At 39.9% G+C, this 21,292-nt stretch overlaps 1 long non-coding RNA gene across 1 annotated transcript in view; it reads left to right on the top strand.

The window, feature by feature from the left end:
• Window positions 1–6,462: 6,462 nt before the first annotated feature.
• Window positions 6,463–21,292, top strand: part of LOC139117074 (uncharacterized) — a 42,970-nt gene continuing 28,140 nt past the window's right edge. The window contains exon 1 of the long non-coding RNA XR_011548452.1: window positions 6,463–6,618. This is a non-coding gene — a long non-coding RNA (uncharacterized lncRNA). The remainder of the gene's footprint in view (window positions 6,619–21,292) is intronic.

Below are 21,292 nucleotides of genomic sequence, written 5' to 3'. Positions count from 1 at the left end.
CCGCGAGTGGGAGACTTTTCCAATCGCTTACAGATCGTAATGGAATATTCATCAGAAGGGATAAAAATGAAATAAAATAAAAAAATGCACCTGTAGTCATTTAAGCCTCATTAATTTTACAAACTTGTCATCTAATTTCAGGCATACCTGTATCCCACGCAAGAGTGATGAACTCCAATTTATGAAAAAATGAATACTGTCACTTTTAGAAGATATTCTGGGCATGTTCTTTGTATTAAAAGATATCGGTAACCGACGTCGGTATGGAGACAAGCTCATGAAGTAGCCGTAATAACCGTATCACAATGACTATATAGTGATCATAAAGCTAAACAGCACGGCTGTTCAGCTGTCGATGATTGCCTGTACGGGGGAAAAAGCTACGACACAAAAGACGAGGGCAAAACAAACAAAAACACAAGTTAATATGCCATTGTTGCAGAACCATTCTGTCGTTTTTCGGGTTTCGATTATTAATGCCTAAAGCATATCCGGTGCCTGCCATGTTTTATGTCATAGTACCTAGCCGCACTCATATTCCATTTCTAAATGACTCATGCCATCGCACTCAATACCAAAACAATCATGACGCGGTAGCTTTAATCCTTTTTGGTTTTTACAACAACTGTGACTAAACTCAGCCACAAACACTACACGCAAAACAAATCACTGACGCATGCGGAACTGCCAGATTCTTGTTACTTTCCTGACATGCTATAGGCGGACAAGATAATCCGTGTGTCTGCCATTACGTCATTACGTGACGAGTTCCTGTCATGGTTGGCGTGACTTTAAAAAACATCCACCGTGCTTGTCGTCTGCACTTTAAAGAAAGTGTCAGACCAGCCTAATCAATCATTGAGGGATAATTTTAGCGAATATTGGAACTAGATTTGCGTACTTGCGTTTTAAGAGGTTTAACTCCGGGAAGCGCGAGGCAATATTTTAGGCGGATACAACAAATTATTGAGGAAATAATTTCAAAGCACTCTTTGGTAGAGGAGGACCAGAGTAAATATCGCAACAACGAAACCGTGACAACGACAACTGTCACAGATATGAATTGCCTGTGGGCGTTAGTGTAGTGATGTAATGAGTGAAATACGTTTGAATGTAAAAAAATTTTCCATCCCAAAGCTTCCAATAAATCCCTGTTATTGCATTAATTACGGATGAACCAGAACATCTTGGAAATTGATATGCGGTGTAAGACCAAAAAGTAGGCTAAACTAGAAGGTAAAGTTGGAATCAACCAGTATTTTTGATCGACCATAATGCTACACTTATAGTGAAGAAAATATCAAAATCATCATGTTAGGTACAGTCGTGATTGAAATGTCAATACATAGCACATTTCGTATACCTTTCTTTACCAACTTTGGTCTCGTTGTGTAAGAGTCACATAAGCAAATGGTAAGATGCAGCTACACAAAAGCAGAAATGCACGAAATCGAAATAAAACACAAAGAAGCCTTCGGACCAAAAATAACGATGGAAAATAAAGCGACCATACAAATTGACCTACCAGACACAAAGTAGCTCTATGAGTGCCGAAATGCATAGAATTGGGTATAGAGACAGATATGTGTTGTCCCACTATATTTTAAATTTTATGCTCATTCAGTAAAGTCAGTAGGAAATAAGCCTACAACAAAGTATGTGCAATATAATAGGATTTGGATGTCATGTATATCATGCTGAAAGGGGCTGATACTTTTTCATGCCATACCCGAACTATTATCTGCATGAAGTAGCAATAGTCATTTATTATTATATATAGTTGCAAGAACGTTCTACGATATTTCTGATCAAAATGTGCACGATGACCGTCAAAGCTGATTAGCAGGAAAACACACAATAAATAATCATTTCTTTACCATTGATTTGTAAACTCTAGGGAGTTGCCAAATCTTGAATAAATCTCAATCACGGAAACATTAGGAAATGGGCCTCAAGAAGAGGAAATGGTTAGACCCCAATTGAAAATTCATCTCTGATATAGATAGAAGGGCGGAAAGACACAAATGATGATAGTGTGCAGAATTCTACACAAAACCTACACGTGTGTAAAATACTAGAGGACCGGTAAACATATATATATACATATATATATATATATATATATATATATATATATATATATATATATATATATATATATATATTGTTTTATGTACACATCGGAATCTTGAATAACTTTAATAGTGTTGAATTTTCTAAATTGTCAAACGTACGTTTATTTTCTAAATTTGCTACCCAGACAAAATGAAACTATTTTGAAAACAAAATTAAAAAACTAACAATTATTAATATTTTCATCACAACGAAGCCTCCATTTTTCTAATTTGATCCGTTAGTCGTATCGGTGTTTACAGTTTGTTTTCCGGCCCTTTCAAGAGGTCCCCAGAATAACGAGAGGCTCTTTATGATGTTTGAAAACGGTAAAAAGTTTGATTTCGAATGATTTTTCCGAAATCTTCAGTTAAAACTTATTATGAGTGTCTTTATAAGTGTAGCCAGATGTTATAAATATATTATTTTAACCGTGAACATACCTATAGGTTTCTAAATTAATGGTGCTATCAATGACAATGTATAGCCAATTTTCCTCTTCAGATGCCCTTAAGGTTAACTAACTTTCATGCCATAAAAGACATACAGTGCTCGATGATGCCTCCTGCGAGTAATGCCATAAAGTAAATTTGTGTCAATATTCTCAGTCCAATTGACAACTCATATCTAAAGGATTGGACCTGTTTGTTCGAACTGTTCACTTCGTATCCCTGTATATGTCTGACCACCCTGATTAAATGAATTGGAAGATACCAAAATTCGGTGAAAGGATTATATTTCTTCCTGATGCTTTTAACTTTTGCAGAGGATTCAAGTTCACGTTTCGAGCGTTACGGAGACACGATATCGTCCTTGTGAACAGCGTCTCGCCGCACCATTCGCATCGATCGAGGAGTTTGGTTGGAATCAATATCGCTGCTCTTTCAAGCACCACCTATTGCCTACTTGTGTGCAAAAGGAATCATAAACATGTCATTACTGCTTTTTGAGGAAGTGTCCCGAATTTTTAAACCGTAAATTGAGTCAAAAAGCCTACCATTCCCTCTTCATGGATGTAAAAATGAGACATCCATGCCCTCTTCAAGACACAACTAAAGGTAATATATCATTAAACTGTCTCTTGAGGATATGCCATGAGATTTAAAACCCTAAAATGTGTCTAATGATCTGCCACACTCTCTTCAAGAAGTCACGTTTTCAGAGAAGCATTTGTCTTTCCCAGCTTTTCAAGGCCTTACCACCTGCCGTATTCTTAGCTTTCATAAAAAAATGTCTCAGACTTTCGGAAATGAGCGATAACCGACGAGTTACACTGGTAAGACTTCCTTTAGTTAAACATCATGAAGCTACTGACAATATTTTCTGAATACACACTGCAGTTGTTGACTGATTGCTTTTGGGGGTACTGACAGTTTGCTCTGATAATTATGCTCTGTTAGTATTCTAACAGTCACATCCGCACAAACCAGGCCGTATTCAGGCATCAGTTTGAGGCGATCGATAGACCGGCAACCGTTAGGCCGCATGAACTTTGACATTTTCGCCACAAGTCCATCACTGAGAGCTCAGGATCTAAACTTAAATGCTTCATCTTCAACTTTTCCCTGCGCTCAAATGGATGCCAATGCCGGGTCGTTTCTGGTCCGTTAATACAGTGCTCGACCCAGGGTGACTTGTCTTCGTGTAGTTCCGGTTTTTCTGAACAATACTGTTGTCGCCTTTTTATCCCAAGCGTTCATTCGGTCAGTTAATATAGATCTCTGTGTTAACAGATAAAGGCATGCACACACATTCTCATCTCTAATAAAGTGACAAGAACAAATAATAGCGGACCACGTTTGTGACCGTTTGAGTTTACCTTTAGTGACGTCATACGGAAGCCATATAGTGACGGCAGAGTCTATCAGCAAATCAAACGACCGTGTTTGTCAACTGTGGAATGTTCAGAGTTTGATTTATTTTGGGTAATTCACGATCGATCGGTCACAGGTCAGATGGTCTTGTGTGTGTCTTTCATAGATCTTCCTTATTTTCAACTGAATGATGCTTATTTGCATATCAAGGCGGACAAACAGAAGTGCTTGTACTGTACAGGTATCATGAAATTAAAAACCAATTGCTGTTCTGCAAGGACTTCAGCAGAACTTTAAACATTGTTGGGCTTCATTTACCAATGTTTACCCATTCTAACAGAGGCCTGAATTGAATCAAGCTTTTGCAAAAATCGACCCTGTCATACTCACGACAACAATAAATGATTCGAGTAACTTCCGTGTAAGAATAAATATCACCACAATATCGCAAATTGCCACGATGGAACAAGATCGCGCATGCGCACACGTTTTTTTTATTTTTAGAAGATTCCATGCGCACGCTTATTGAGTTTGAATTTCTCACGTATAAAATAAGTCTTCCGAAGTAAGCTTCTTTTACGAGTGACATTTACTTAAAATGTCGTAAAATCGGTCACAAATATAGCACACATCAAAATGAGTATCAATAAAGCACTTTCTTATTTTTTGAAAAAGGTGAGCAATGTTGTTTTATGCTAAAATTGTTAAAATGTTCTCAAAAGTTACATTTTAGCCAAATTTTAAGACGTTTTTTGTATGTCTCTCATGAAATCTGAAAAGAGGAGACATTAGAAGGCTTTTAGACCATTTTCGTGCCCTCAAAAAAGCACACCATGAAAACATTCACGTCAACTGGACCCGAACACATAATGGCTTCGGAACGACGTAACCTTCAAGTTCACTGTTTGCCCACCGAGCAATGAGCTCTGTGCACTTATGGTTAATTTTGCAATTCGGGAGGCTTTCACACCGGCCCATTTACGTTAAGGATGTGAGGATGCGTGCCTCCTGCGTTGATTTCAAGGGCCTGATAAAGTTTTAAAAACGCACTCGCGATCACCGCCGTTTCATCCTCGCTAATTAATTCAACTGCAGATCCTACGATGGCGCCACCCTGTCGACAAATTTTGCGGGCAACACACACACGCGTCCGGTTGCTTCCGTTCTGTCCGAGGTTGCCGATAAGCCGTGTATGAATAAGCAATCGATTGTCTCTCTCTGCTCGACGAACCGGTTTCCCAAGAAACGCCGTCATTTATGACAATATACAGGTTTGTCAAAAGGACGTCGACAGTTCTGAAAAATTAATAATATTTTCACCATAATTGTCCTGGAAAACAATAACACTTTGTCGTCTCCCGGACAAATGCTGAAATACACAGTGTCAGCTTTGCCACTTTCCCGCCACATTGAGGGGCGAGAACTTTACAAACGACAAGGCATTGTATACAAATATAAAATATCATTGTTGACAAATGAATTCTAGTCCGGGCCAAAATTCAAGCATTATGAACAATTACATTCAATATGAACATTATCTGAAGACAAGCCTTGTCAAAAGCTGAATACAGGGCAGTTCGATGTGGTTTTAGGATAAGAAAAGGGAACCAAATTTTACAAACGGGAACAGATACAATGGAAAACATCATAGTTACCGTTAAGTGAAACAGCTGTAAATAAATTGTACTAGATGTCTTGTGTGAAAAGCACTTACAAAAATTCAATTAAGGCCAGCAAGTTTCATAACGTGAATTTCGAGAAAAGCAATTTTCTCCGAAAAATCCATCGATTTTGCAAAGTTGATCATGTGTTATTTTAGAAAAAAGTACCACAAAACTATGGAAATTCTGTTATGATTTATTTTATTTTGCATGCAGACTACCCTATTCTTCCGATTTCCGTGCCCCTTGTCTGTGTTTTAGAGTTGTATCGTGACTGAAATATTCATTAGCTCAACTTTCTGTGGGTAATAATATCATAAACCAGTGTAATATCTCAAGTTATCTCGTAGACCCGCCGGTGAAATTCGTCAAACCCGCCCTGATGAGTCGCGCTATCGCTCACCCATCGGGAGATTACGACCAAATGAAATATTTATCAAATGTATTATCACCTGGCGATGAAATCTTGATTTCTGTCTGTTCATAATAAGAAATTAATCCGTGGTTGATGGCAACCCGAGGGGATGGTATTTGATTTGTTGCGAAACTTTGGGGTTGCGCGCCATACGACCACCTGTTACGTACCACATTGATGACGTCAGTAACGCCCTTGATTCGTTACCGAAGAAAGTTCGTATATGTTGTCAATTATTGCAAAAAAAATCGATTACATTTTTTTTTCATTTTTGGATGAGTATCTGCTCTGGCTTTTGTACCTCCTACGAACGACATGCTCAGAGTATGTGTCACAAGAAAAATATGACGCGGACCTGTCAGCTGAGTGATGGCGATTATGCTAGTGACATGCCCATATATGGTGTGGCAGACCACGCCCCGATTCGAAAGCGGCTTTTATTAACAGTTTTTGTAGTCATGTGTGGGTAGTTGCAAGAATCTATATAAACCTTAACCACTTAGTCCTCGGCATATAATGCACGCAAAGAGGGGAGTGTAGGCCAATCGATTCTAGTCAACTGCCCGGAATATTAGGAATACTTGCCGCGCCAAATAAAACGCAGAGGTCGGTCAAGGTAAGCCAACTTTCTTTTTTATCGACGTTGTGAGAGAAATCCGTCACCGGCCGTCCGAACCTTTCTCAACGATGCTCTAATTTGACAACTCCATGAAAAAAAAATCGTGTGTTTGTAACGGCTTTCATGCGGATTAAGTTAAAGTGTACGAATCTTACAGAAAGGCACGTTCGAATAACAACACGTAAGTCGAATCTGTATTTCCAATTTGGACCGCAAAAGCCACACCAAGGCTGAATGTTTAAAGCCTTGAGTGTGTTTCTCAGATTGCATCGATATCAAAGCATTTTTACCTGGCCGAATTCCTGGTGTTGAAGCTGGCTAGCACAGCTGTATGCATGGAACACTCTTAAAATTTCTGATCTACCCTCATCGCTCAACGAGATGGAACCGCCTGATGGTTCGTAAGATGTCTATGTGCAGCATAATTTGCATTGAGTGGTCATCGAAATAACGTTGTAGTAGAGGGGACAGCATAGTCATTTCTCCAAATTAATACCTCAGACGCGAAACTTTCGACATTTTATCAACAGAATGGGAAGATTACTCAGAGATCCAGAGAGAGAGAGAGAGAGAGAGAGAGAGAGAGAGAGAGAGAGAGAGAGAGAGAGAGAGAGAGAGAGAGAGAGAGAGAGAGAGAGAGAGAGAGAGAGAGGCAAGGAGGGTGGGAGAAAGGCGGAGAGGCAGGATAGACAGACAGACAGACAGGCAGACAGACAGACAGACAGACAGACAGACAGACAGACAGACAGACACAAATACCGTAACACGGACAGAGGGATAAGGAGACAAAGGGAGGGGCAATGAGAGAAGCAGGCAGACGGGCGCGAGCATAGACTTATAGAAGGAGAAGAGGAGCGGACAGATAGTTATACAGGCAGTCGGACAGATAGACACCATTGGCTGACATAGCTTCACAGGCAGGCATAGAAAAGTAGGAGGCCTGCAGGTATAAAGACGGACGGACGGATGGACGGACGGACAGACAGATAGACGGACAGACGCAAACAGACAAAGTGTATAAAGAGTGCAGAGAGTGTATAAAGTGCAGAGAGATAGACAGACCGACAGATAATAACGAACAAAGGAAATAGTATGTACGGGCCACAGAGGGAAAGGGAGACAGATATAGAAAAAGGAGCGCGTACTCAAGGGTTTATAAATCAATAGACATACTCAAAATTAATATCATCAAGATAACATCTTAAGAGCCCTATTTTGTTACATTTTATAGTACCCGGGTTGATATCTAGTGTATTATCGGTTGAAATATCGATGCAAGCTCGTATCTAATCACGATTTATGCGTTATAAAACAAAAATTGCCGGTGTTGTGAAGACTGTATATAAAGATACTTTCTAGGAAGCCGTTTGCCGTTAAAGCTTATTTCATTTTGTTCAGTTTACTGACGTAGTCAAACTGATAGTTACCATAAAGGAGTTGGTTCTGCTATGTGAATATGTCCTGCGGGGTAACTTGGTTTCCGTTGTCCAGTGACGATTTTTGACGAAATAAATGTTGCCTTCCACTATTTCTGCATGGTTGCCCCCGGTTACATATTTTTTCTGAACGCCTTTAATCAATTGTGGGTATTTGTATGGGCATTGAAATCTGAAATGCGTGCACGAGTCAGTGAACCAAGCAGTCACTGGAGACTTTAGCTGGGTGTCATCTTTCGATGGACGGAACTAGAAAGATAATGAAAATTCACGGGTATCATGCGATAATGGGCCGTCTGACGGGATGCGGACTGACGGGCACACTGCCGCGAAAGTACGGCATGAGCCGAGGCGGGCCCGCTCTCTGACGCGTCCCTGGGGTGACTACGGCGAAGAAGCGACTCCATGTGACAGCAAAATTGACCCAACTTTTTAGAAGCCGGTGGAAAGTGTGACACTTCAGGGAATGTGATAAGCCGAGTGCTGACACGCGCTCCACCGCCGCTATTATGTAGGCATTCAAACCAAAGTGTACCTGCGTGATTACCTCGCTTCTTCCCGAGCGAATCACAATCCGCCACTGTGACAGAAATTGAAATTTGAAGAGACGGCGGTAAGAGCTGTGAGGGCTTCTCATTCCTCTAATACGCTCGACCTTTACCAAAATGGTCTTCTATGCTATTCTCCCTTTACACGGCAGTGTGTGACAATTTGCGTTCCTCATAAACGTCATTCCCCGTGTATCTTCTGACTCAAATCAAATCGGCGCCAACACCCTCGATGCTGACTCTCTCCTTCTACAGAAATAACAATTTATGATATTTTCCTCGGCTGCTGAACTTGAACCTTTTCTGTTTATGAGCTTTTAATATCGATTGTCCAAAGTAATAATAGTAACAAGTCACTGAGACGCGTTTTAGCGCTGGATGGAAATATATTGTGCCCTTGTTCGTTCTTTTGAAAGCTTTTAACCTTGTATGTCGTCCTTTTTAATAGTACATGAATGAGTTTGTATGTCAGCCGTGTTTGCTTCTCTGATGAATGTGTTTTCTCGATAATCATCAATCCCAACGCAGGAATACAACTCCAATGCTTTTCCATTCATTTATGTAACTACATTACTAGCGAGGGCTAGCGTGTCTGCGGATAAATCCCAAAGCAAATTTGAAATCGTAATTAATCGCGAGCAAACATATCCCTACAACAGTAGCGTAGAGTCAGCTAATACAATTATTATCCCCTCCTCTTCCAACCATGGCAAGACGGAGGTTAATCGAGTCACTCCGAAAAATGCGTCGATCATGTGACCGACGCACATCGCTACTGGTTCTTCGGCGCGAAGGGCCGACACGTGATGCTTTGCGAATGTGTGTTCTGACGGGTTCTCTCGCACGCTCTTTGAAATTCCGATCAATTTAATTGGCACTCCCGTGACAGTCATCTTTTGTCGACGATTTTTCTGACGCCACGTGATAAAAAATCGCCCATTGTGGCAGGAGGCAGTTTAATTTCGTCTATGATTGCAGGGGACTTTGAAATCCACTTTTCAACGTTAATCCAACATTACCAGTTCCCTCAATAGCCGAGCTATTCACAGCTGAACACATCGGGTCTAACTCGACGCCATGATGCGAAGACGTCAATAACTTATCATAAACTCGGGAAAAAATACTTATTGAAAGGGTACAAAGAGAGGTGGGTCACGTGATTTTATTAGTGTGTAAATACATCGCGATGCGAACGGTGCTTCTTGATCTTCTATAGTTTGGAATCTTCACGATTTTGAAGAGTAGCGGCGAGTCGGTAATTTCTTTTTTGAGTGCGTCTCCCAGATGGCAGGGTTTCAGAGCAAAGAAGCTTTTTACTTGGCTGTGAGACCGGTCCTTGATATATTCTCAGACAAATGCAATCACGATCAGCGACTTCTCGAAAGCAGATGGCAGAGTCGGCGATTTTTCGCATCCCCCCTCGCCCCCCCCTCCCCTCGCGCCCTTGTGACACCAAAACCGGGTATTGGCCACTTCTGCTTAGCAAATGTGTGTGGAGCAAACAGCGCACAGGCTTTCGGGGAAAATTCAACGTTTAACGTGTCTGAATGGATGCATTCTTATTCTTATTACAGAACTGAAACACAGAACCATAAGTCTTTGAAATTTATTATTACTTACTCAAGTTGACGCATACAACAAAACAAGACTCCGCCTATAAAGACAAAACAACAAACACCAATTCGGTATACTATGTTCTTATACAACAATGAAATGTGAAATCATTTTTTGAAAAAAGGGCCCTTCGAGGGATGTACCGTTTAGGTCATGAGTGATGAAGTCAAACCCAGCATAGGCAATTTTCCCTTTTCCAGCTTCGATATATTTCTGATTAGTGAGAGCGTGCATAATTTTATCTCGAAATCCATACTTTCTCATATCCATTTATGTGGAGATTTATTCGGAAGAAGAGCGGGGCTGGATTTTGTTCATATTTCTCTCTGAATTTTTATTCATATTAAACCACCCCTCCTGAGACCTTGTGGCACATCCCTTGAGCAAGTGATATCCGCTTTTCGATATTATCAACTTTTCCAAGCGTTACACAGTGCCATCATCCTCGTAACGATGACAGATTAAGACACCAAACACAATACAAGACATTGCTCTCAAAGGACTAAGCGTATTTTTGTTCCTTTTTTTTCAATTTTATTTTTGTGATTTGAAGGGTGTCCCTACTTGCCGATGTTTGTACTTTATCAACATAGAATGTATGATCAAATGAAATATTACGCTCACGTTGGCAATAACACTGGCGCACATTGACCTCGAAAGTTGCGTTCATGAGCTGATGGATTGACTCGCAGTGGTCCATACTTTTTCATCTGGGACAGTACAAGAAACACTGGCAATATTGAAACTGCTGCAAGATAGAGGACTTGACCCCATAGGCTTTTTTTTTGTAAAACAATAAAAGTATAAGTTATGTTCAAGTCAACTCTCACCGGCTCTGTTTCGCCTAAATGTTCACTGTATTTGCTACTCGCCGTTTGGTTGCTAAGGCTACGGAACACAAAAGAGGCTTTATTAAAGAAAAAGGCTTTTTCATTGTTATTCGTATTTTTAGAAATCAACAGAGCGAGTTTGCCGGAAACTTAGTGTTCATCAAATATCACATGCAAATACTGAACCAGTGATAGGAACCCGTGTGATGTAATAATGCCGGGGGCGATTGCCGGCTGCATTTGAAATCTATTTGCCGACTTTTCCAGACTGGTCTCGCCGTTCTGCTCCGAACGCACGATAAAATATATTACGGTCCTCGGCCTTGAATCTTACGCAAGCCACTGCCTAACTTTGTTCAATTCGTCCGCTAAACGTGACAAGGCCCTGCGATAATCTACACGCTGTGTCTGAATTAGCTCTCGGGGATTCAGTGATACATGCTTTGTCTTTTCAAAACGTACTCGATGATCGCCTTGCCTCGGGGCTGGGAAACCCCTTCATGCTAGATTACAACACCTATTTTTTTAACTTGGGATGCTCAAAGCGAGCATATACTCTCGGCAACAAGCCCGAGTGAACAGTGCTCAGATAGAATCTTTTCCACGGCTCTAATCACCACGTTACGGTCTGGTAGCGACAGCAATCTAACTTCGATTTTTGGTAAATACCTTTTGCATTTGTTCCGGTTGAAAGACAAACTAACCATTGTTTGGTGGAAGGATTATTAATAGGCACATATTTGTGGTGCACTAATATTACCAAAAATTAGCTGCATCATTTTGACAACGTCCGTATCATTAAAAGCTTACATCTCCATGTGCTAAAAGTCAAAAAGGAGACTTCATCATTCATATTTAAGCGGAGGAAATTACCCATGATTGACAGCGCTCTGGAGTGTTGTGATCCGTGATTGGCAATGTATACAACGTGTTCTCGCTCGGTCTAAAGCGTAATTGCCGGGACAAAATTTGACGCACCAGGTATTGAGGCAGCGCAAACAAACGCCGATTCATGATCACTTCAGCACCTGGCATGGTGTTTGCCAGTTTTTTTTCCTCAGGACAGCTGTTGTCAACGTTTACTCCTTTGCGACACCAGCGGATCAATGTCCGCGATATTTCTTACTCGATCTGCGATTTGCACATACCGATTATCTTATGCTTTTTTAAAAGGAACTGTCATTCGCCTACTCCCAGGGTAATTTGACGACCGTTTTAGTGTTCACCGTGGTAACGAGAGAATTGTCGTAAAATGTTCAGGGTCACGGAGTGGCGCTCTTCTGATGCCTAAACACGTCATCATAAAATCACTTTAATACCTTAGAAATATCGTTTATTTTCATGGGAGAGTTGTTAAGAGTTGTTAGCGAACGCGCTGCCATTCGTGACGATGAACGAGAGGGATCAGTCCTTGTTTTGCACCAAATATCACTCACATTAAAGCATCTAGAACACGATTGGAACTTATTTGGGAAAATTAGATGAGAGTCATTATTAAGGAAATGTAACGAAATCGAAATTTTTACAGCTGAAATTTTACAAAATTATTGAATAGTGTAAAATTTGGAATATTGTTCTCATCGAACAAAACAACGAAAACACAACGATAATTGCATACCTCTTTCATCGGACTCATTTTCATGAAAAAAGTTCATTTTTGTGTAAATGTACTGAAGAATTTAGACAAAATGCTTAACATTTCACTACTTGACGACTTTTGAGTCAGGGCACTTTTGAAATGCCCCTGACTTTTTTCTGAATTTAAGGCTTCATAAACATTAAATTGAGTCAGGGCACATTTTAAATGACCCTGACTGACTTAACTGTGAATCAATCGAAAAGCTTCATTTTGGTCGAGGAAAAGTGACAAACTGAGATTATTACTATTGTTTCAGAAATGAAGAAACTACAGACAAACTCTCATATTTTCATTCAAATTTGAATATTGTTCCTATGTTTTGAACAATATTGCATTAGATACTATCATGCACTGATTCTGACTCATAACATTTCAACAGCATCGTAAATTTTGAATAAAATCTTAAAGATGGTAAGCAAATATGGTGTAATATTCGACAATTTTCTAAAATTCTTGAGAAATGTTTCCAATCCAATTATTCCAAATTAGTTCCAATCGTGTTCTAGATACAAGACTGTAAGCGTCAAATTTTCAGTAAAAACATAAAGCAAGATCGTCATAAAGATTTGAAAACTGGCCTCATGAAAATATTTCATCAATGGCAGGTATAATTTATTTGGGTTATCTGTCTTACAAGACGATCAGTACACGTGAGTCCCAAAGAGCATGTAAATTTGAAACGCCCGAAGCGGTACTTTCTAGAAACAATAAGTGTGTTTTCGTGAGAATTACGAAGTAACAAAGTGAAATAGAAGTTTTACATAGCTCGCCCGCTTGCTAATCCCACGAGTGTATTTTCGTCTTTCTGAACATCTCTTAAAACCTAAGATTTCTTCAGGGAAGCTGAATTTGTACCTTAGATTAAACTTTAATGCTGGCAATGCGGCGAAGTTATCAATGTTTTGACTGTTGTGCTTCTACGGGCACCATCTTTATCACTTTGTTCGAAGCGCATTTTTACCAAACGAAGATATTAATGCGTTTTTTTTAAATCTATAATGCATGGTTGTTGGTCGACCTACAATGGTTCAATGCCGAGCTGTTTGTGGTTAATATTAGTCGTGTTACGATGACAGAGGCTTAGGTATTCTCTTCACAAAGAAATCAGTTGAAATGCAATACACTAATTTGACTACTGACGTTCCATTACATGTTCGAGCCAACATTTGCAGAAGAAATCCCATGCACCAATGGTGTAAAGTCAACCTATCAAAAGATGTTTACCTTTTGTGTTTCCGTATCAGCGCAAGCGCGGCCAAGGGAATGAAAATTTGTTCGTCTTCAACGATATGTGTAATATTCTCAATTTCTCGTCTATCCTTACCTGCAACTCTTCGATAAAAGTTGTTTTTCTTCATTGCAAGGGAAATTGTCTCCGGCTCATACCGTTTCTAACTACACCATTTTGATGACACAGAGAAGACTGCGCTATTTAATACTTACATTTTTATGAAAGCCTAAGTAATTACAATAATAGGATGTATAGGTTGTCGTTGTCCAGTTTTTTCACAGTAATAGGCACTGGTATTTGGCCATACCTTGAAGTTCATTCCAACGTATTTTCGAGAATGGAAGTTTTGATATTAATCAGCTCTTAAATCTATCCGTGTAGCGAGACAAATTTAACTTCATGAAACTTCGTGAAACTGAATCGCCCGTTAAGGTGATGGACGATTTCTGATAGTGTTACTTTGCTGGGAAAGGATAGTACTGTACAGTTAACCTTTTCTCTGTGTCAGGTGCGAAGTTCATTATTGTTTAGGATTGTTGGAACTTGAGAGGGCGAAAGCATTGAAGACTTTTCAAATAAGAATGACGTTTGGTAATGATTCAATCGCACTTTTTTATTTGTTGAATACTGGAGGCAAATTTTACAAAGGAAAATATTTACTAAACTAGTCACTTCTTGTGCGAAAAGGTTAAAATGTAAAAAGGTCGATCAATACCGGAAAACCAAGGCAATCGTTGTGATAGTTTACGCCAAATAACTTTCGCTTTTGTAAAAAGAAAAACATTGATCGGGAAAACAGCAAGTCGAAATGGCCCAGTGTGTACAATCGTTTTCAGTGTGTTACATGTCTTCGTTTATCGACCAAGCGATTTCAATAGTTAGCATTTAATGGAAATTCTGTACTTTTTCCGATTTTGTTTAAACAGAAGAAACAATGGGGTTAACGCATGGCAGATTTTTTAATAATTTCTTCGTAACCATATTTCTACGCAACAAATCAGTACGGGTTGACAGTCAAATCCTCCACGAAAGGAACAAGCGCGGCCGATGTGGACCGTATTTTTTCTCAAATTAAAATTGAAACTTTAAAGCCACCTAATTTGAATGACAAAACAATTTTATATTTTCAGTGGTGCGCGCATTGGAACTAATTTGGAATAATTGGATAGTGAAGTAATGTCGGTTTTATCTGCAAATGTAAGCTCATCTGCGTTCTTTTTAAATTAAACACTTGTTTTTATGAGCAATTTGTAATATTGCAGCATTTAGCCATATGGAATCTAACACTTTTAAGAAATTTAAAAAATATGAAGATCCGATTATCCCAAATCAGTCTCAGTCGTGTTCCGCGGAATTTTAGCTCGTATTTCGTCAGTTGTATGTTCGTCCGAAAGAGGGTTTCTTGCATATTAAATAAATGAAAGTGTCTCCCGAGGATGATATTAAATTGTAAAAGGTTTGGTATAGATTCAGTAATATTCGGTCTTGGCCGTGGATTTTTCTTTGCTTCTAAAGATGAAACATCTCTAGCATCGCAGTTCGTGTAGAGAACCACAATGAGCGGCACAAAATCTAGTAACATTGTGAGCACATAAGCAGGATATCCGCCATTTTGTCTATGTGAATTTTGAGTCCGGACATAAATTTATTCGCCGCCAATGACATTGCCCGTTACAAAAGCGGACTTGCTGCACAGCGAAAGAGAAGCCACGAAAAGCATACACGCTCCTGGCAAGTTGATTAATAAGAGGAGAAGACAATGGTTGATACTGATTTGCGGAAAAAAAAATCTCAAACGTAAGAAGTTCTAACCACTTTCAAAATAGCACACGTCACAGGTGGACCTGACGACCTCATTCAGTTATGACGTCATTCAGTTATTTCGTCTGTCATTGCGTCATTGTAATAGGCTACGGAGCTGTTTAAATATTATTGTATATGATAGAGTTGGAAGCGTGGTGGATTGTTAAGTTTCGGACAAAACATCAAACATCAGCGTTTTTTTCTCTGTTTGAACAATTATGGTGATTCGACGATGTAAAACCAGAGACATTGAAATAAAGCAAGGAGATATATATCTTGTTAATGAGAAGAAAAAGAGCCAAGGTTCATCAGCTGGCCATCAGCCATGAAAGCCATCAGGTATCATTGCAGTCACCTGATGTAATTCTCACAGACCAAAGACCGCGAGTTTCCTGGTCAAAAGTGTGCCAATGTGCAATTTTCTGCCTTGCTCTTTATACGACGTCAAATGTCGGTTAAAAATCGTCTGTTTATCATGATTTAACCGTGTGCTATGTTTTAAAGTACGAAATCGGACGCCAAAGAGGTCTTGGCTGCCCGTTTTCTTCATTTCGAAGAACGGTCAACGTGTCCAGTGCGAAATAAGTGATGTAGGGAGAGATAGGAGATTCAACAGACGCGAATGAGTCGAGTAAGAGCTAATTGGACGGTGTAGTAGCCACGTGGTGGCCTGAATACAAATTCAAAGAGGGAGATTTTCAATAAAGATACACGCGGGAAGATTTATAGAACTAGCAGTCATCACCATTGATGATGCAGCTAATTCTGGAAAATTGTAAGAAATCTCGGGAAAGAGAACAGTAGATTACTGTCGCCGCTGCTTCGTACCAACAACGAGCAAGCTGCGCAAAATGGACGTGAATTGTAAATATTTTCATCGTTGGGGCGATAAGTAAGGAGTCTGCACGGTGAGCGATGGAATCAGAGAGAAAGTTAATGCAAATTGCGCCGCAGGAAATGACGTAGACGCGTACCGCTCGACAAATGGTTACAATTCACCAGGGGCATTTACAGCATTCGCATCTTCCCGCTCTGCCATCGTTACGGCTGATGGTTTCTGACAGCCGACGACAGGGCCGAGATGAAAGTGAAAATTCGGTTTTTTTCTCAAAGAAAAGACTGGTGCGTCTTCTTAACGGAGGGCGTGCGGTTACTAAAAGTATTGGAATCTAAACCTACGATAGTTCTAGCGCCACGAGGTGCTCTACAGCGTATAGCGTTACACTGTAGTTTCAAATTACGCTTTACTTTGAAAATATTTTCGCTCGCTGTGGTTTATTGAAAGAGATTTCTGTATGCTCACGCTAAGGTGCTCTTTATTACGCCGTACGTCCGTCCTTCAGGGAATGGGAATGTGACAATGGTTTCCATCTTAGCAAGAAATGTAAGAACGCAAAGAACAGTGGTTTTGACTGATTTGACAGTCAAATAACGACTGAAATTGCAGCGTCTCAATGCTTGGGAAAAAAAGGACGAAGCATGCGCAATGGAACTACAGACGTGAATAGATCGCAGCAAGAGACACAATTTCGAGTTACACACAAAAAGATGGCTTACTTCTCTTCTACGTACATGAAAAGTGGTCAATATTCGAGGCCTTAATGTAGATAGTGTTGTTTCTGATATCTATCTCCAGCTCAAGAGAATCATGCTATAATCAAGTTATATAAATTCAAAGTTAGCCTGCAAAGATTATTAACAGTATGCGTTGTTCACATGATATTGCGTGGCATCTGCACTCATCGGTTTTGACAAATGCCATATGTGCAAAATTTCATAATACACGGTACATTTTCTGAACTTAGCTTTGTAAAGTTTTCAGTTGAACATATCAATGATTGTGTGCTTTGGTTCTGTATCAACAAAAGGCAGATGTACTGTGAAATTCATAAAGTACTCGGATGAAGTCTCATCATGCCGGTGCATATGGACAGAGAGAGAGAGAGAGAGAGAGAGAGAGAGAGAGAGAGAGAGAGAGAGAGAGAGGTGATTGAAATTCAGGAACCACTAAGGTTATAGACTCATTGCATACGAATCAGGTTGTTTTACACACACACGTACATACATACATGTCTCTATTGCTCTGTAATTTGTTTGTCAAATATAAACTTATACCATATTAGCAGATTTAGTACTATCGAAATATTTCTAAGTCGACGAGGAGCTTTTTATTTTTATCCGACTCTGAAAACTAATCAGTACATCACCCATCGCCGTCAGTTACAACTCTCCCAATAATGTACTCGAGTGTTCTGCTGCTTAGATCTTGGGCAGCATTGACTGAAACGGGCTACAGAGATTGAGCGTAAACCGTAGTCATGCGTTCATTCAATATTCACCATCATGCACTTCAAAACACGAACACACGCGTACGGCGGTATCTCGCGATAGACAAGCCGTATTTCTTTAACGTCTTCCGGGCCCTCGAGGTCAATGCTCTCAGAACATTTTAAAGGGCTTGGTTTGCATTTTATCTAGACTTGATCTGTTTGATTCGGTAGATTCTGCACCTGTACAACTGAAAAGGCATTGCTTAAATTTCTCACACGTTTACCCTTTTATCCCTGACTCTCCGGTGACCTTTGAGATCATGCAGGGATACACCCCACACCTAAAAAAGAAAGTCTTAGTTCGAATGGGCTAACTTACAAGGGTACCGATACTTTTACCTAAAAATTCGTGAGACTTAGAATACAGAAAAGAGTAAAAGGATATTCTGTGATTTAAGCGAAGTTTCAGGAGCTTTGAAGGAAAAGTGGCGAAAAAATGTTGTAGCTTACATATAGGGGTTAATGGCTGGTTAGACAGTTTGTATAACTGCATTGCTCTCGTGGAAACGTAAAGTAAAAAAAAGATACAAATGTATTGCCGTTGAAGCTCTCCTATAGCATGTAAACGTGCTTCAGGAACTTTAGAACGAATAAACACGGAGTACATTTCTTAACAATTTACGTTTGGTAATTTTTACAGCGCAATTTTCCTTTTCAGCATGATTTATCGTGACGCATGCGCGGTGGCTGCCACATCAAAAGTGCGGCTGATGTGATAACTTACTCGTACAACTTTGGTACACCATCAAGAAAAGGTTTCCTTTCCGCTAAGATAATAAGTTTCTGAAATAAAAAAGTTTCTCTCGGACTTACATGTTGCTCAAGGAAATATCAAGCGGTACCTTTTATCCAAGCGAAAATATTTATGGTCTAAACCGCATTTATGATATCGGTGATCTTTAAAGAAAATAAACTACGTTTGAAATTTAAAGTGGCTGCTTAACTCCACAGGGACATTAACATTTGATGTTTGCGACGACGAAACGGCAAACGTTGCATTTTGTTCATTGAGCGCAGGAAAAACATGAAAAGGTTCCGAGAATTCCGTATATGGTTAATTTGTTATATCCTCCAGGCCAGTTTGGAGATTATTCACAAGCTGAATATTGCAGCAGTCGGTTGCCTTTCGGGTGTCTGGGAAGCATGAATCGGTGGGACAATGTCGTCACGTGACTCTTCTATGCAAATACGTGGCAACTGCGTCTTTTCAATAGCATCAAATGTTGAACCAATGCTGTGAAAGCTTGTTATCAATCGATTAATATTCCACATGAAAATGATGAAGCCTTTGTGACAACTTGTTTGCAAGAATGACAACTTTTCGTTTGAGACTTATCTTCCAGGGACGGTTGTCGAGACAAGATTTCCCTGTGCACTTTTTAGCCCTTGTCTACAGGCCGTGATTGAGCAAAATGTCATCGTATACAAATACCCGTCGGTGTAAACAGTGGGTAAAGAGTATACCGCGAAAGTTAACAAGTCGAAATAAGATTAAAATATGCCGAAAAAAACACATTTCGCTCGGTTCCTTTAAGTCATTTTCACGAAATACTGCGGAAGAAGACAGGGATGTCAGATGTTGATAAATCACCGGCTGATAGTAATGACACCCATAAATCACTGATAAAGTTGTGAAAAGGATTCACCACGCTCAATTTGTCATGCTCAGTGACACTCACAAACCGCTTTCGATTCATATTCACTCGCATCAATCGCCTCATCCAATGTGTACTTAATAAGCGCGGGAAGTTGTCAGCAAACTTTTGTTCCGCTAATGAAAGGAACACACAAACGTGTAGACGGCACCGACAAATATAAAACTGATTTCTTTTTTTATCATGATTTACATCATTCTGGCCAATCACGCATCCTTTGATCGGCAAAGCTCATAGGTAGCGGATACAAATCACTTTTTAAAATCTGAATGAAGTACTCAATGAAGGAAACCTCGTTTGCACTACGATAATAAGACGTCAAAATCAGAAGGCGACGATGACTAAAAACCGATAAGACTCCCCACCACCACCCCCGAAGCAATGGAAAAAATCAAAAACATGTAACCTAAAACCTGCTCACTGAAATTTGATATTGAAGTGTCATAGATGTCGTCTTAAATGTCAACATGCTTCCTCGTCTACGACAAGTCAGTATTATTCCAAACCTTTATGAATAAATGAGGAACTGCATATGTATGTATGTATGTATGTATGTATGTATGTATGTATGTATGTATGTATGTATGTATGTATGTATGTATGTATGTATGTATGTATGTATGTATGTATGTATGTATGTATGTATGTATGTATGTATGTATGTATGTATGTGTGTGTGTGTGTGTGTTTGTGTGTAGGTAGGTAGGTAGGTAGGTAGGTAGGTAGGTAGGTAGGCAGGCAGGCAGGCAGGCAGGCAGGCAGGCAGGTAGGTAGACATGCATGTATGTATATATGTGTGTGCTTATGTACGTGCACGCACACACGCAAGTACGTACCAACGTATACCTACGTGTATATGTATAGGCATTTCTCTTTGCAAGTTTATCTCAGTCACCGGCTGACGTAGATACTTTATAAAAACTCCTCGACTTAACTTTATCAGCCAGGTTGGCGAATCGTGTTTCAGTAGTTGCTTAATCTAAACGGAACGCGGAGTTTTCTTCCGTGTCTTCGGTGTATTGTAAAGATGTCGATCAATCCCACTCTTTGTTGGTCGTGCTCAGCTCGTATTAAATGACACTCAAACACGAAATGAAAGTACTACACGCTTGTAAAGAGGTGTTGCTGAAGGGTACCGTAATACGGCACCTTTGCCGGTGCTATGGTGTAGCTCCTGATATACGACACGCCGCTTGACGGTTGCTTTCCACCCTTGTAGTTTCCAATATCTGGCTGAACCTCCTACCGTCACCTTTCAGCTCTCCGCAGTATAACTCGTAATCATAGGCGAATTTACATTGTTGTCAAACCCATGAGAGTGTTTTCGAATCGGAGAGTTATTGCTGCATAATGTACCAGCGTGTACATTCATCCTACAAATGTGTTTACACATTATACCCTATGCCCGGGCCAAATTTACGGCGTGTCGTGTTTCGAAGTCGAGTATTATCTTCAGATCAGCGTGTATAGACTATAAATTTGTCGGGAATAGAGTTTCCTTGAATAATGGTATTTCAGTTGAGTTCTGGCATCAATGCTGAACGTGATTGCAAAAATAGCAAGTAATTACAAATGGAGCGCAGTC

This window comes from Ptychodera flava, chromosome 18, assembly GCF_041260155.1.
Source record: "Ptychodera flava strain L36383 chromosome 18, AS_Pfla_20210202, whole genome shotgun sequence".
Lineage (NCBI taxonomy): Eukaryota > Metazoa > Hemichordata > Enteropneusta > Ptychoderidae > Ptychodera > Ptychodera flava.
This window is presented reverse-complemented; position numbering and strand designations above follow the sequence as displayed.